Below are 13,890 nucleotides of genomic sequence, written 5' to 3' on the forward strand. Positions count from 1 at the left end.
AATTATAAACCAGTTATACATTATTCTGAAACAATGCTATTCTACTTTACTTAAGTATATCTTGATACTGATACTACTGTACTGTTACTTTTCAAAATTTTACAATGTAAGACTTTTGCTTACAGAGTATTTTTACTTTGTGGTATTGCCACTTTTACTTTGTGAGCTCTGAGGGGGCTCCGCCTTGAACACAACGCTTAATCTGACGTTATCTCAGATGTTATAATGTCAAATTATTTACATTGTTTAATTTGGCATTATGACATCAGATGAAAACCTAAAAACCATAAATAAACCATAATAATTAAAACAGGAACACCAAAATAAGTATTTTAAATCAAATCACAGACAGTGAAGGGTTTGGTAACAATTTCAAACCAGTTAATGCATTACAAAGACTTTTATAAATATGTTACAAGAAGTATGAGTTACAGTGTTCTTATACTGCTTAAAACTGTTAAGCAGACTACTGCTGCAAGTATGTTTACCAATTATACTATTCTACATCATCTGACTTAAGCTGCCATTTTATTTTGCTTTAAAGAAATATGCATGTGCTTTAGGGCTACAGCTAACAGCTATTTTCCTTCTGATCCCAGTCACTGATTAAGCGTGACATCTTTTGCCATTATGTTTGATCAACAGGCCAAACCTCAAAGATTTATTATGTTTACTATAACAACCTATCATATCATGTCATATCATATCATATCATATCATATCATATCATATCATATCATATCATATCATAATGAATCCAATCATGGCTCTCTAGCCACTCTGCACTTTATTGAACTTGAACATGAGACTCCTCCAGGCAGAGGGGGCAATCTACCAACACTACTGTCTAAGAGAGAAATGTACTGGATTTCAGCACTCAACACAAAGAGTGCATCTGAATTTTCTTAAACTGGATGCATGTTTCCCTCACATGCTTTTTTTCCTTGTGTCTTCAGAGAATGTGTTCAGATAAAGGGAGCAAATAAATGTGTATTCAGAGAAATCAGATGTCCCACTTCTGATCACAGCTGGATCAGCTGTCCGCTAGCTGTACAGAGTTTTGATGGAGTTTGTCTCTGCACTGGCACTTTGCTAATCCTTATAGAGACTCACAGTCCTCAGTGCAGAGCAGCAGTGGTCTCTCTCTGTTATCTGCTTATGAACAACAAGCTGCATTCTTATTTTGTACTGTGTTAGAGGCACAGGAAGCATTTCTGCTGGCAGAAAGCATTTGTTATTTTGTCCTTTCCATCTGTATTTATAGATATTATGATTAAGAGTAATTATATATAATTATGTCTTTTGAATACTGGAAATTATTTATTAGGCTAACTGTTTCAGGGAGAACTGAAACTATGTTAACATATCAAACTCAATGTGAAGAAATCATCAGCCTCACACGTGACTGACAGACTATAGTACTTGTAATTGTAAATTGTACGTGTAATAAAAGTTCATTTTGGAAATAACAGAAGATAACAAAACGTGTCAGCCCTGTGACTGACTGGCGACCAGTCCAGGGTGAACCCCGCCTCTCGCCCGTAGTCACCTGGGATAGGCTCCAGCTCCCCGCGACCCTGACTGATAAGCGGTATAGAAAATGGATGGATGGATGGATGGATGGCTAACAAAACAAAAATATTTCTAATAAATTCTGAAAATGGTTTATGTATTTAATTTGTTATAAGTAAAAATTTAAACTAAGAAAAGGGCATAGGTGTTTAGAGAGTTTAGAAAAAGATGTGGAAGCTGTTGGTTGTTGTGTAGTGCACTTCTTAACACCTTGACAATATACAGCACGTTTTTTTAAGAAGCTATTAGTAGCCTCTCATATTAAACTGTGTGGGGCGCCAGGGCCAGATGCATTAGTAAGCTTTTGCTTAGCAGTAGTAATCCGATGCCAGATCACGCACACTTGATACTCCACAGCCAGCTCATCTCCAAAGAAAATTTGTTCAGGTTTTTTTTTGTTTTTTTAATGAAAGATGAAGGGTACTTTGGCCATCTTGACTTTTCCCTGGTGCCACCAAGTGTTTGATATTTTAGCTTTTTTGTAAAACATTTCATCTACTGAATGAATTTCCGTGAAATTTGGTTTCCATAGTGCCCAGAAAATGAATTCTAATGACTGGTGATTCTCTGACTTTTCCTCCATCATCAGGTCAATATATGACTTTTGTCAGATCTTTTGGTTTATGACTTTTCCCATCAGCCTCGATTGTACTTTGTGTTTACTGCTAATTAGAAAATGTTAGCATGCTGAATTAAATTAAGACAGTAAACATGATAAACATTATACCACATTAGTCTACTACTGCTTCCTTTCTTTTTCAACCCTAGAAGAAGATGAAGCTGAGCCAGAAGTCACTGGGGGCACTGGCACATGGAACCAAGCAAATGAAAATGTTGCAGGCAGGGAGAGTCACAACACTGAAGGATAATGCTCTGAAACCTAGTACTGTAACTGCTGTGGCCATAGAAATTTTGGGTGCTTGAAGAAGGTGCTTGCCATTGTATTATTTACAAAAATAAAAAAAATTAGGACAAAACGTATGCACAAAGTTCATTTTTAACACTGGATCTGAGTTGTATCATTAACACTTACGGAAGTGTCAAATTAACTCAGCATAGTGTTAGAATTGATTCTCTCAGATGCTATCTATTTTAAAAAAGTTCACATTTTTAAAAAATACAAACAGCATTTGCTGATCTGTGATTTTTCCTGCTCATAACGCACAGTAAAAGATGCCCTCCCATCATGTTTCTAATTTAAAGTAGTGCAGCTCTTTGTAGAAATTCTTTCCATTCCAGCCTGGTGTATCATTAGTCTGAGTTGTAGCTTGATGGTGAATGTGGCTCCCCCCTCAGGCACTCCTCCTCATACAAACCTGTGGAGCTCCAGAGTACAGGCACTAAAATAAAATCCCAACCCCAGCTCCCTCCCAGACTGGAACATAACCAGTTGTCAACAAGAATCTGTGGTGATGTAACATGTAATTTGTAAAGAAAGGGACAACAATGCAAATGTTTACATTAATGTTGCTGGTATCTGACCCAGAGCTAATATGTCTTAATCTTAATCCCTTTACTATCTCAATAATTGCATTATGTTGTCAATGTTTTATCAACATTGTCTCTCAGGACATGGACACAACTGGCATAGGACTTGTAGTCCATGTATGTTCTGCAGATGAGAAAAGAATAGATAAATCAATCAGATAAATCAATAAACACTCCACATCTTGGACACACATTCAGCTTCCAACACTGCTAGCCCTAGCTATAATTATTAAAAAACAAAACAAAAAACAACAACATGTAAAATGAAACATTATTTAAGATTTTTGTCGTTTTCTAGGGAATCAAGATATCTTATTGGTGTATTCTTTAGCACTGTTTGAAGTGGAGGAGAGGTTCACACATCTTTACATTCTGCTTTTGAGCTGAGGCTCTTTGGAGAGTGATGTCCAAAATGGCACAACGGCTGAAGCGCTGCAGCCGCCTCTGAGGATCAAATGTCACCACAAATGTCACAGCCGACATAGGAAATGTCATTCTCCAAAGTTTAGAGGAGCTTTTAATCCGTCTGTACAATTAGCCTTCCAGACCACGGACAGTGGTACAGCTTTCACTCACTGCACTAAGCAACCACACACACACACACACACACACACACACACACACACAAACTTTCTTAGGTCACTTTTTAGATGTAGATAGGCGAATGAACATGTTTTGAATAATTTTCATTTACTTAATTGTGCCAAGCAAATGAAGCTGCAATCAAAGGCTAGGCAATCACAACATAGCTAAACAAGCTTTCATTTCCTGTTTCCAGCTTTGGGGATGCAGTTGGCCAGTTTTAACAGGCAGACATTTCAACCAGATTATGTGAGATATGATTATTCTGATTCCTCACTTGGAGAAAATAAGTGGTTGGTTATTCTGGTGCCCTCCAGCAGTACTACACCTATTAGCTGTCACCAATTAACTGGTGCTGAATTTGAAATTTGCCCAGGAATACTGCCTTTGTCATGCTGCTGGTATTGTCACAGGTGAAGAGTTATCTCATTTACTTTGAAATAACCAGTGACAGCACTATAATCATTAAGATTTGGGTGCGTAAACTAACCACTGTCACTCAGTTAAAGATTTCCAATCTTACGTTTCTGTCTTGAATTATAACTGAACTTCATCAAAAAAGGAGAATTGCCAAACAAATAATAATGATAACAACAGTAATAATAAAACTCCAAACTGCTGCCACAAAGGTTCAGACCTACGGCCAGATAAGCAGCAGACAAACTGTTGATGGATGGTCAAGTAGTGCATAAATTGATGACTTTACCACTGCTGTTATTGTTGTTGCTGAAGAAAACTGCCTTTGGTTATCTGTCAATATATTTACATACACCGAAAATCTTTCTCTGCATTTAACCCATCACTGATTGAACACACGCATGCAATATGCATAGAAACACACAGGAGCAGTGGGCTGCCATACTCAATACTGCAACCTCTAAATAAGAAGAAGTACTACCCGGATGGAAGCAACCTGAACTCATTGCATAAAGGTTGCAGTCCAAAACGATGAGCTACCAACAATTCTCTGACATGTTACAGGTTCCAAATATGTTTTGCACTTTCTAAACTTTCCCAGTGGTTTTTGTCTGTCAGCATTATTCTATCAATCGAGGAATAACTTTAACTAACTTAAAGGATAGGTTTGGGGTTTTGTTACCTAATACAATAATCTTTGTCAGTTTTAGCCTGATGTCATGAAGACTGTGGTTCCTATTTAAATCACACAAGTAGGAGCATGATACTTAGACTAAGAATGTTGTGTAATGATGAAAGGACTGCAGGAGTCACAGCTCATCAGTCTGCTGTAGGGATCAACTTTGTGGTACAGTTTTAATCTGCAGTATCATCATTCTGAGAAATGAATAAATAATACAGCAAAAGTTAGTAGGTCTTACATTCCCCTTTGTCAGCAAACGACATCTACTTTATCTTACATTTCTGCCAGAAGACACGTTTAGATTCTGTGCAGTTCACTCTTCAGCCACTAGATGGGGTCAGAGCCCTACAGATTCCTGAGGTTTGCAGGTTCAGCACTGCTCATCACTTTGTCACAAACCCAGACCAATATCTCAGCTAGCTTGGCTGGGTTGGCAGGTCAAATAACAGAATGACAGAGGTGAGAGAGGTATTAAAGTGGTTACTCTGAAATATAAATGGATGTACAGATAGATTTGCAGAGGTGCTTGTAGTGTGTATTGTGTCTCCCACATTTAGCTGGTTCAAACAAGAGGACAGTTGCCATTGTGACTTCTCCATCTGCCTCTCAGTTATTATTATTATTATTTCATTTATTTGATTTTTTTAAAAAAGAATTTGTTTCTTCCCGGCGATGGACATTGTGAACGGAGGATGTTTAAACCACCTTAGTGTATTGTCTCACTGCAGTCAATGCAGTCTATGGAAGATCTACAGCTCCCTCTAAGGAGATCACTAATTGGCTGTTATTAAATGCCTCCATGCCTTAAAACTGAATAAACAGGGTCAACAAGTCTTTTCACATTCACATGTGTTGTCTATCTTGACTGAACTTCTCTAAATATTTTCAATTCACTATCACATGCAACATCACTCAAAATAGGTTCAGACAAATGAGAAGTAACAAGTAAATCATTTAAAATAATTTGACCAAGCCCCAATATTAAATTAAACTGTGGAATTACCTCACATTTCCAGTTGGATGGTTTGATGTCATCCATTTCCTGTTCAACTTGAGTCACCAGTGTCTTTTTTACAGGAGAACAATAACAGCATGGTTAACAGAGCTCAGACAACTCAAACATTTTGCGTACACGTACTGCTGGAGTATAAAGTAAAACCTGGCACTGTGATACACCGTTAATTTTAAATTCAGACATCCAAGGTGTGGACTGGGGTCAGTCTCAAATGACAAGACTTGTCTTAACATAATCAGAAAGAACTTGCGACTGGCTTTGGATTTCAACATCACCGACTTGTGGCTTCACTTGTGCTTGAGCTTTTTGACTTGAAAACACATGATGACTTCCCTAAAGCCCAAAGTTTAAAAAGTATATTATTAAAAAATGCGCCACCAGTCAATATTTCCCTTTTTTTCTTGGATCAACTAACATTAACGCCATAGTCACATCTGGACTCGTCACATCTGGATGGCACCCAAAATGTCACTGTGCAGGAAATAATGCGTATGATGGTTCAAAGTGAATGGAGACGGATGACTTCGGTGATATTCTTTTTCCTCATATTTTCTTTATTTGCATAGAATTTCATTTATTTAGTTACTTAATTTACAACAATCAAACAATCACTTGATAGTTTACAATTTGTTGGATGTGCAATTTTACACACACACACACACACACACACACACACACACACACACACACACACACACACACACACATAAAAAAAAAAAAACATTCACTGGGTGATTACAATGTTATATGAACAGAAATAGTCAAAGCTATGAAAGTTTTTTATAATACAGACAAATACTGTTGATTGTACCAGACCAGAATATGTTTTTCATCAAAGGAAACATATCTGACAAATCCTTCTGTATTCTCTTCACTCTCTCTCTCTCTCTCTCTCTCTCTCTCCCTCCCTCTGTGTGTGTGTGTGTGTTGGTGAGGGGGTTGTTCGTGCATGTGTGTGTAACTGCTAGCCTCAGCAGTATGCTACCATAACCGTATGTCATGCGGTGTGATTTGTTCATAAATTTGAAGCCTCCTCTCCACACTCCCTAGCCTCCAGTGGAAGCCTTATCAGACAGAGTCAGACAGTGTGCACTTTAATAATTTGATTACAACCACAGGGAGGCAATACTGTGATTACTGCAACTTGTGTAAACACCTGGTTATCTTACTCGTATTAAGGTTGTTAATCGGAGTAAGCATAACTGGATTCACAAGGTTGGATTGCTTATCGTGCTTTCAAATGATTGTTGGCGTGTGTTACAGCACAGTCTGTTTGCTCTCACAGTTTTGTTTCTGAGCACGCACCATAAAGGTCACAGAGTTAACCACATGCAAAGAGATGAGTTTAAACAAAGAGCAGCAGGGATAGGAGTTGTGACCCAAAAAAATGAATAAATAAATAAATAAAATTAAATTAATGCTTCAGCTGACACTACCAGTAACAAAACTTGGGTAAGGGTTCTTTAGAGATCCCTCAATGCATCACCTCCATTTTCCTTGTCTTATATTGTGTTTCTAAAAGATGTGTTACTAGTCGGCTCAGCAAATCGTGCAAGGACAGTACCCTCTTTCCCTCCTTCTTTCTGTCTTCACCTCTCTCATCATCATTATGGATCACTATCAAAGGCAAACTGCATGTAGAAAGACAGGGCTGACTGTAGCAACGCCTCAGCAACTGCTTGTGTGGACACATGTCTACAAGTCATAGCAATTCAGCAATGCAGCCTTCATGTGCTGTTCACACACCTTGTATGGCCTGGGTATTGTACAATAGTGCTTGATACAAAAGTCTGGCACCTTCTGCAGTTGAGTCAAATTAAGGTCCTGGTCACTATGGAAGAACCTGACTGGCCTGCACAGAACCACAGCCTCAACCTCATCAAACATCCCTGGGATGCACAGAATGAAGAGATAGTGAGCCAAAGTCCCCGCTGGTGTAGTCCCAACACTTTTGTATTCACTTACCACAAGCTGCAGCTGGGGTGGGTGATGTCTTTTAGTGTCCTTTAAGCTCTGCACAATAGTGCGCTTTACCAAAATCACTGATGCTCAGTAGCTGGGTACTAATGATGTTCTGGGAGGTTTTGACTACCTGCTGTAGAATAGTCCTTCCCTGGGATATATACATCCCATGCCAATATGAGATATTTCCATTAAGAATGCTTTCTGTTGCTCCTCTGTAAAAGTAGCCTTTTTAGTTACTGGAACCTGCCTTTTAATTTTCCAACTACCAACCACACAGCAACAACAACAGCAACAACAACAATAACAAAGAAAACAAACAAACATGAGTTTATTCATTCATTTAGTTTATTATGGAGACCTGGATGCACATAGAAACAGATCCAGGCTGCTAACCTATCTGGATCACTAGTTAGCCTTCATTTCCTTTGTGCCCAGTGGACAAAATTACACAGTGTAAAAGAGGTTTAGTAATTAGTTAAAGCAAAAAGCTTCTCTATCGCCAGTATAATTCTTGCTGCTGCCATGTGGCTATTGAAACTTAAATGATTTATGGGGGTAGGGGGGGTTGACTATGGGTTGGTAAGAAGGAAGTAGCAGTTCTATTCACTGGCATGCTGATCAGCACCAGTCTTGAACGGGATATGAGATACAGCAGGGAGCTAGTGTCTTGATGCATTCTGGATGAGCTGCAGGCACAAGGACATTGGTGAGCAGGGAGTTGCACTAGTCCAGGTCAGAAATGACAAGTCTTTGAATAACAAATTGGCTGCCTTCGCAGATGAGTGCCATGTTTGTTGAGGACAAGTTTGCCCTCCAGGGCCACACCCAGCTTTCTTGCTGTGAGTTGGTCACCATGGCACATCACTATAGCACATCACTATATAAAGAATAGAATTTTCTATTAAAAAATAAGTATAATTACTTAACAAAATACAACACATTTTCAAAGATTAAACCAGGGGTTCCCAACATTTTTGCCTGTCTGTTTCTTACAAAGCAATCAATGTGTTTTGATGAGCTCAGGTTTCGGAAGTCTCTGAGTTACTGACAGTTCCATCAAACTTTTTCACATTTTTCAATTCTTTACTTAAATATGTCTATATTTTACCCAAAGTAATGCTTGTTAGACTGTATGTTTCTGTTGACTTTTCCCACCACTGGCTGTAGGAAATTATTGTCTATGACTAGAACAGTGTTGCTGGTCATCTGGCGTCACAAAGCGTCGCTGACACAGAGAGAGCAGAACCCCGATGCAGAGGCTCAGGGAGAGGCAGAGATCCGAAAATAATATTCTTTTAATTAAGCCAAACTGAAGAAATTGCGCACTTACTGTGGCAAGAGATCATGAAACTGTGGCTACACAAAAATTTGGCTTGGCAAAAAAGGCAAATCATGGCATGAACATATACAGCAAATACAAAGTCAAATGCAACGCACTGACAAACGTGACTGGGAAGACAAGGACTAAATAGACAGGACAACGAGACACAGGTGAAACACATTAGGAGGGAGAAAGCAATCAGGATAAACCAAAGCAAAGGTACCTGAAACAGGGACACACAGGGGAAGTGACACTTTCAAAATAAAACAGGACATGACAAAAACCTGGAACATAATACATGGAAACACAAGACACACATGAAACATGACATATGGATCAAAAATCAGACAGAAACCCAGGTTTCACAACATATGTGTTTGAATTATCTTGTTCTGGACCAATCAACATTTAAAATGTCTTTGTCATCTATGAAGGTAGCAGGGAATAGGGCTCAAATACAGACAGATAGACAGAGCAGGTTGAATTAAAGGACTTCAGCAACCTGAACCTGCAAGTAAGCTAAAGAGACAACGAAATCTGACAGGGCCAAAGCAAAGAAATGAGCCCCAAACAAATGAGGTCAAAAGTGACTAATGATATATGGTTTAAAGGAACTGGGAGAGTAACAGATACAGACAGAGTACTGACAGAATGGCTCGAATACAATGACAGAACACTGACAGGCAAATGGGAGCAGACATTTAAGGTGAACCAGGATCAGGTGACTGACAAAAGTGGGAAACTTGCTGAGGGCATATGGTCTAAGTCACAATTAAAGGAAAAAAAAAGTTTTATTGTGCATATCAGCCTTTGTCCCTCTTAAATAACCATTGAGCTCAAACTCAGTGACCTGTAATGGAAAGCAACTCACCATATTTAATCTGTACTGTGCACTTTTGCAGTTCTTGTACTTTACTTTAGTAACTCTATTTTCTACTACTACTTCTGCTACTATTCTGCTGATTTTCTTTTGTAGATAAAATAAGCAAACTGCTGCAAAATTAAAATGATGAACATACGAGTGCATCAATAATTAATTTCAAGTCAAAAAAAAAAAGTATTTAATCTTATAATGTACCTTTCTGAGTGGTGAGTTATGAATGCATAACTTTTTGCCTCATAGCAACCTGGCTGGGGTCTTTTAGCACGTTCCCCCCATGTCTCCCTCCCACAGTCCAGACATACAAGTTAGGTTAAAATTGCTAATAGGTGTTTTTTGTCTTTATATGTCAGCCCAGTGTTTAACTGGCAACCTGTCCAGGGTGTCCTCTGCCTCTCACCCAAAGTCAGCCGGGATAGGCTCCAGCACCCCCATGATCTCCCATGTTTCTACAGTAGTCCAAAGCAAGTGAGATGGAAACAGGCTTTAGAGAGGGTCTTTCAGATTCTCGGTGCCACAACAGAGGAGGGTGAGATAAGTGGTGTTCTGTTGGTTGTGGTTGGTCACTTCTAGATGCTCTTACACACTGAACCTTTAAAAGCCCTTCATGGTATGGCACCAAACTACCTGGCTGAGCCTATAAATCATTCAATCACCAGCCTGGGTCTTGATATCCTTTGCTAAAGCCTTGTTAGGTATTTCAATCAGGACAGACAAGCGATTAAAATGATTAAAGTGGTGAATCTTTGAAGACTTGGCAGTGATCCAAAGGCAGGGTGGGTGGTGGAGGGCAGACATAACAGGAGCATGAATGATCTGAGGAAGAGAGAGAATCATATTTATTCAAAGAAACCAATGTGAGAGTGAGCAAATGCATGAGAAGAGTCAATGACAGGATAGTGTGAAAAAAACAAACAAACAACTGAAAAAGCAGCTGAGTGCTCAAGTTCCACCACTGATGCTGGTGGCTCAGTCGTTGCTCGGGATGAGCAGAGCTTAAACAGTAAGTAGGTGCTGCTTAAAATGGATCTTAGAAGGAATGCGGAAAGAAGGAATGCTTTGTATTGATATCAAACAGAAAAACTACATCTCAAAACAGGTATAAATGTATAAAAGTATGCAAAATTGAACAGATGCATAAAAATCCTTCAAGAGCAAATTTAACAACTGAAATGTTTTGTAGAATCATGTCAAAATGGACGAGAGATTAAAGAGAATTTGAAATCGCCACTGGCTTACATCACAGTAATGTCTTTAAAGAACTGAACATGTTAAATTTTGAATTAATTCTACATGTTGAAATAAACCGAAGTAATAGATCCTAATGCTGAAGTAGGTTAGACAAGGAGATAAAACAGTAATGAGATGTGGGGTTTGGTAAAAAAGAACAGGTGTCTATCAATCTAAACAGAGGTACAGTCAATACTGCTTATTTATTGTATATACATTTTTATATTGCTTTGTATATTATTTTAACATAATTTGTATAGGCTGTTCTTTTTTTTCCACAATATTGTCATTGTGTGTAATGCTGCTGCTGCACTGTAATTTCCCAGTCTGGGATCAATAAAGTCTATCTATCTATCTATCTATCTATCTATCTATCTATCTATCTATCTATCTATCTAATAGACATGATCATGTTGTTATAGCAACTGTCTAAATCTTGGAAAATTCATAATAAATCAGCCATTCTAAGACTTGTAACTTTCACCAAAATATAGCTGCAGTTGAGCAGCAATTGCTGTGAGCTGGTGAAATTGTGAAGTCCATCAGTCTCCTCCTCCATTTTTTGCTCAATTGACATCAGACTTGGTATACTGTATTCCACAATTGATCCAGCCAAACATTTGAATTATCAAAATTTTCCCCAGTCCCCAGTTCATCATAATGTTTGATGTAAACACATACTGCAGGTTTTCACTAAATAGATATCTGGTCTTCAGGTGGGATCATCGTCTTGCACTTGTTATTTGTGGTTGTGGTTTTGAGCCCTGGGTGATGCATATTGAACATCCATCCATCCATTTTCTATACCGCTTATCCGTCAGGGTCGCGGGGGAGCTGGAGCCTATCCCAGCTGACTACAGGCGAGAGGCGGGGTTCACCCTGGACTGGTCGCCAGTCAATCACAGGGCCAACACACAAAGACAAACAACCACACACTCTCACACTCACACCTAGGGGCAATTTAGAGTAGCCAATTAACCTAATGTGCATGTTTTTGGTATTGTGGGAGGAAGCCGGAGTACCCGGAGAAAACCCACGCAGGCACAGGGAGAACATGCAAACTCCACATAGAGGGGCCCAGACCGGGATTCAAACCTGGAACCCTCTTGCTATGAGGCGACAGTGCTAACCACTGCACCACCGTGCCGCCCGCATACTGAACATGTTGTATCTAATCAATCATTTTGCTGGACACCCCCTGTACACTTTAGACATCTCCATTTTTCAACACACCTTATTTAAATTATTATCAGATTGCCATCCAGCTCTGCAGAAGTATAATAATGACATAGTCACTGGAATAAGTGTTGGAGCACAATTCAACTCAAATAAATAAGCAGTTTTTATTAATATATTAAATAATTATTAAGTAATATGGATCCCTGCTGCTGAGCACCTATAACTATAAAGAGGTTATTCATTGTGAGTGAAGAGGTGTATTAATCTTTTAAAAATTCTGCAATTACCACTCAAATTGTAGCGGCAAATAGCTGTGTGCATTCATGATTACTCTCTGTTACCCTGTCCTGCATTTATATTTTACTGTGGTCACATGGCTCTGTTTTCCCTCTGCAGAAACAGAATGACAGAGAAACAGGAATGAGAGGCAGTGCAGTTACATGAGTCTTTGCTCAGCATTCAGTGTTCCTCTTCAGCTGGACCAAGTAACAGTGATGCGTTGGTGACAGGGCAACCACTGTTTTTGAATGTCAGTAGAACCAAGCAACTGACTGTGAAGTGTGTCAGAGCCTATACAACAGGAGGTGTGTAAACAGAACTAGGAGAATAGTAAAGGATCCCCTCCACCCAAGCCAAAGGACTGTTTTTGCGGCTATAATCAGGCTGTGTGCATGCACAAATCACACACTCAGTGACTGAAGAAGAGTTGAACAATAAATAACAATAATAACAATAAATGAATAATAAAATGCAAAGACAACATACAACATAACCATTATTTACCTATATTATACCAAGCACTGCTGCAGTTTAAATATTATTACTATTATACTATATAATGTCACTTAATTTTTGCTCATCTCTAACTTTTAACCATGTTTGAGATTTTGTATATTTTTGGTATATTTTATTTTTTATCTTATATTTTGTTTATAGCAGAGATTCTATAATTTTGTGTACTTGCATTGTGCACTGCGCATGAGTTTCATGCAAGAACATTTAATTTTATTTTATATGTGTATTACGACATCTACCTCACTACCGGAGAGTTCAAATCAAGACAAAAGCTGTTTCCTGCTATCTCATTCGGCAAATGTCACAGGATCAGATATTCCTAAAGCAGCGATGGCCTCTTTCCCAGAACGTTTTTTTGACTTCCACCATCCATTACGATTAACATTGCCACTGACTCAGCGTTTTTCTCACTAAAGATTGCACTCTTTAGTGCACACTGCTCACAACCCCAAACCCCCCTCTTGGGTATGTATGTATGCAGCTGTAAGACGTGTTTTCTTGCTACTTACTCTTTTATCAGTAAAACACATCAGGTTAAGAGATTTAAATTGGGATGACAATTGATATTAAGCTTACACATGACAGAAAACCCCTTTCCATGAGCCATGATCTTATAGCAATGGAGCGGTTTAGAACTAATGATCCTAGGAGCCATGTTGTTGGGGCAGTTTGCCCATGGCAGGGTCTCCCAAGGCAAATTGGTTCCAGGTGAAGGGCCAAAGTGCAGTTTAGGAAGATGTCGATGAAAAAGTAGAACAAGGACA

Source organism: Scatophagus argus, chromosome 6, assembly GCF_020382885.2.
Source record: "Scatophagus argus isolate fScaArg1 chromosome 6, fScaArg1.pri, whole genome shotgun sequence".
NCBI lineage: Eukaryota > Metazoa > Chordata > Actinopteri > Scatophagidae > Scatophagus > Scatophagus argus.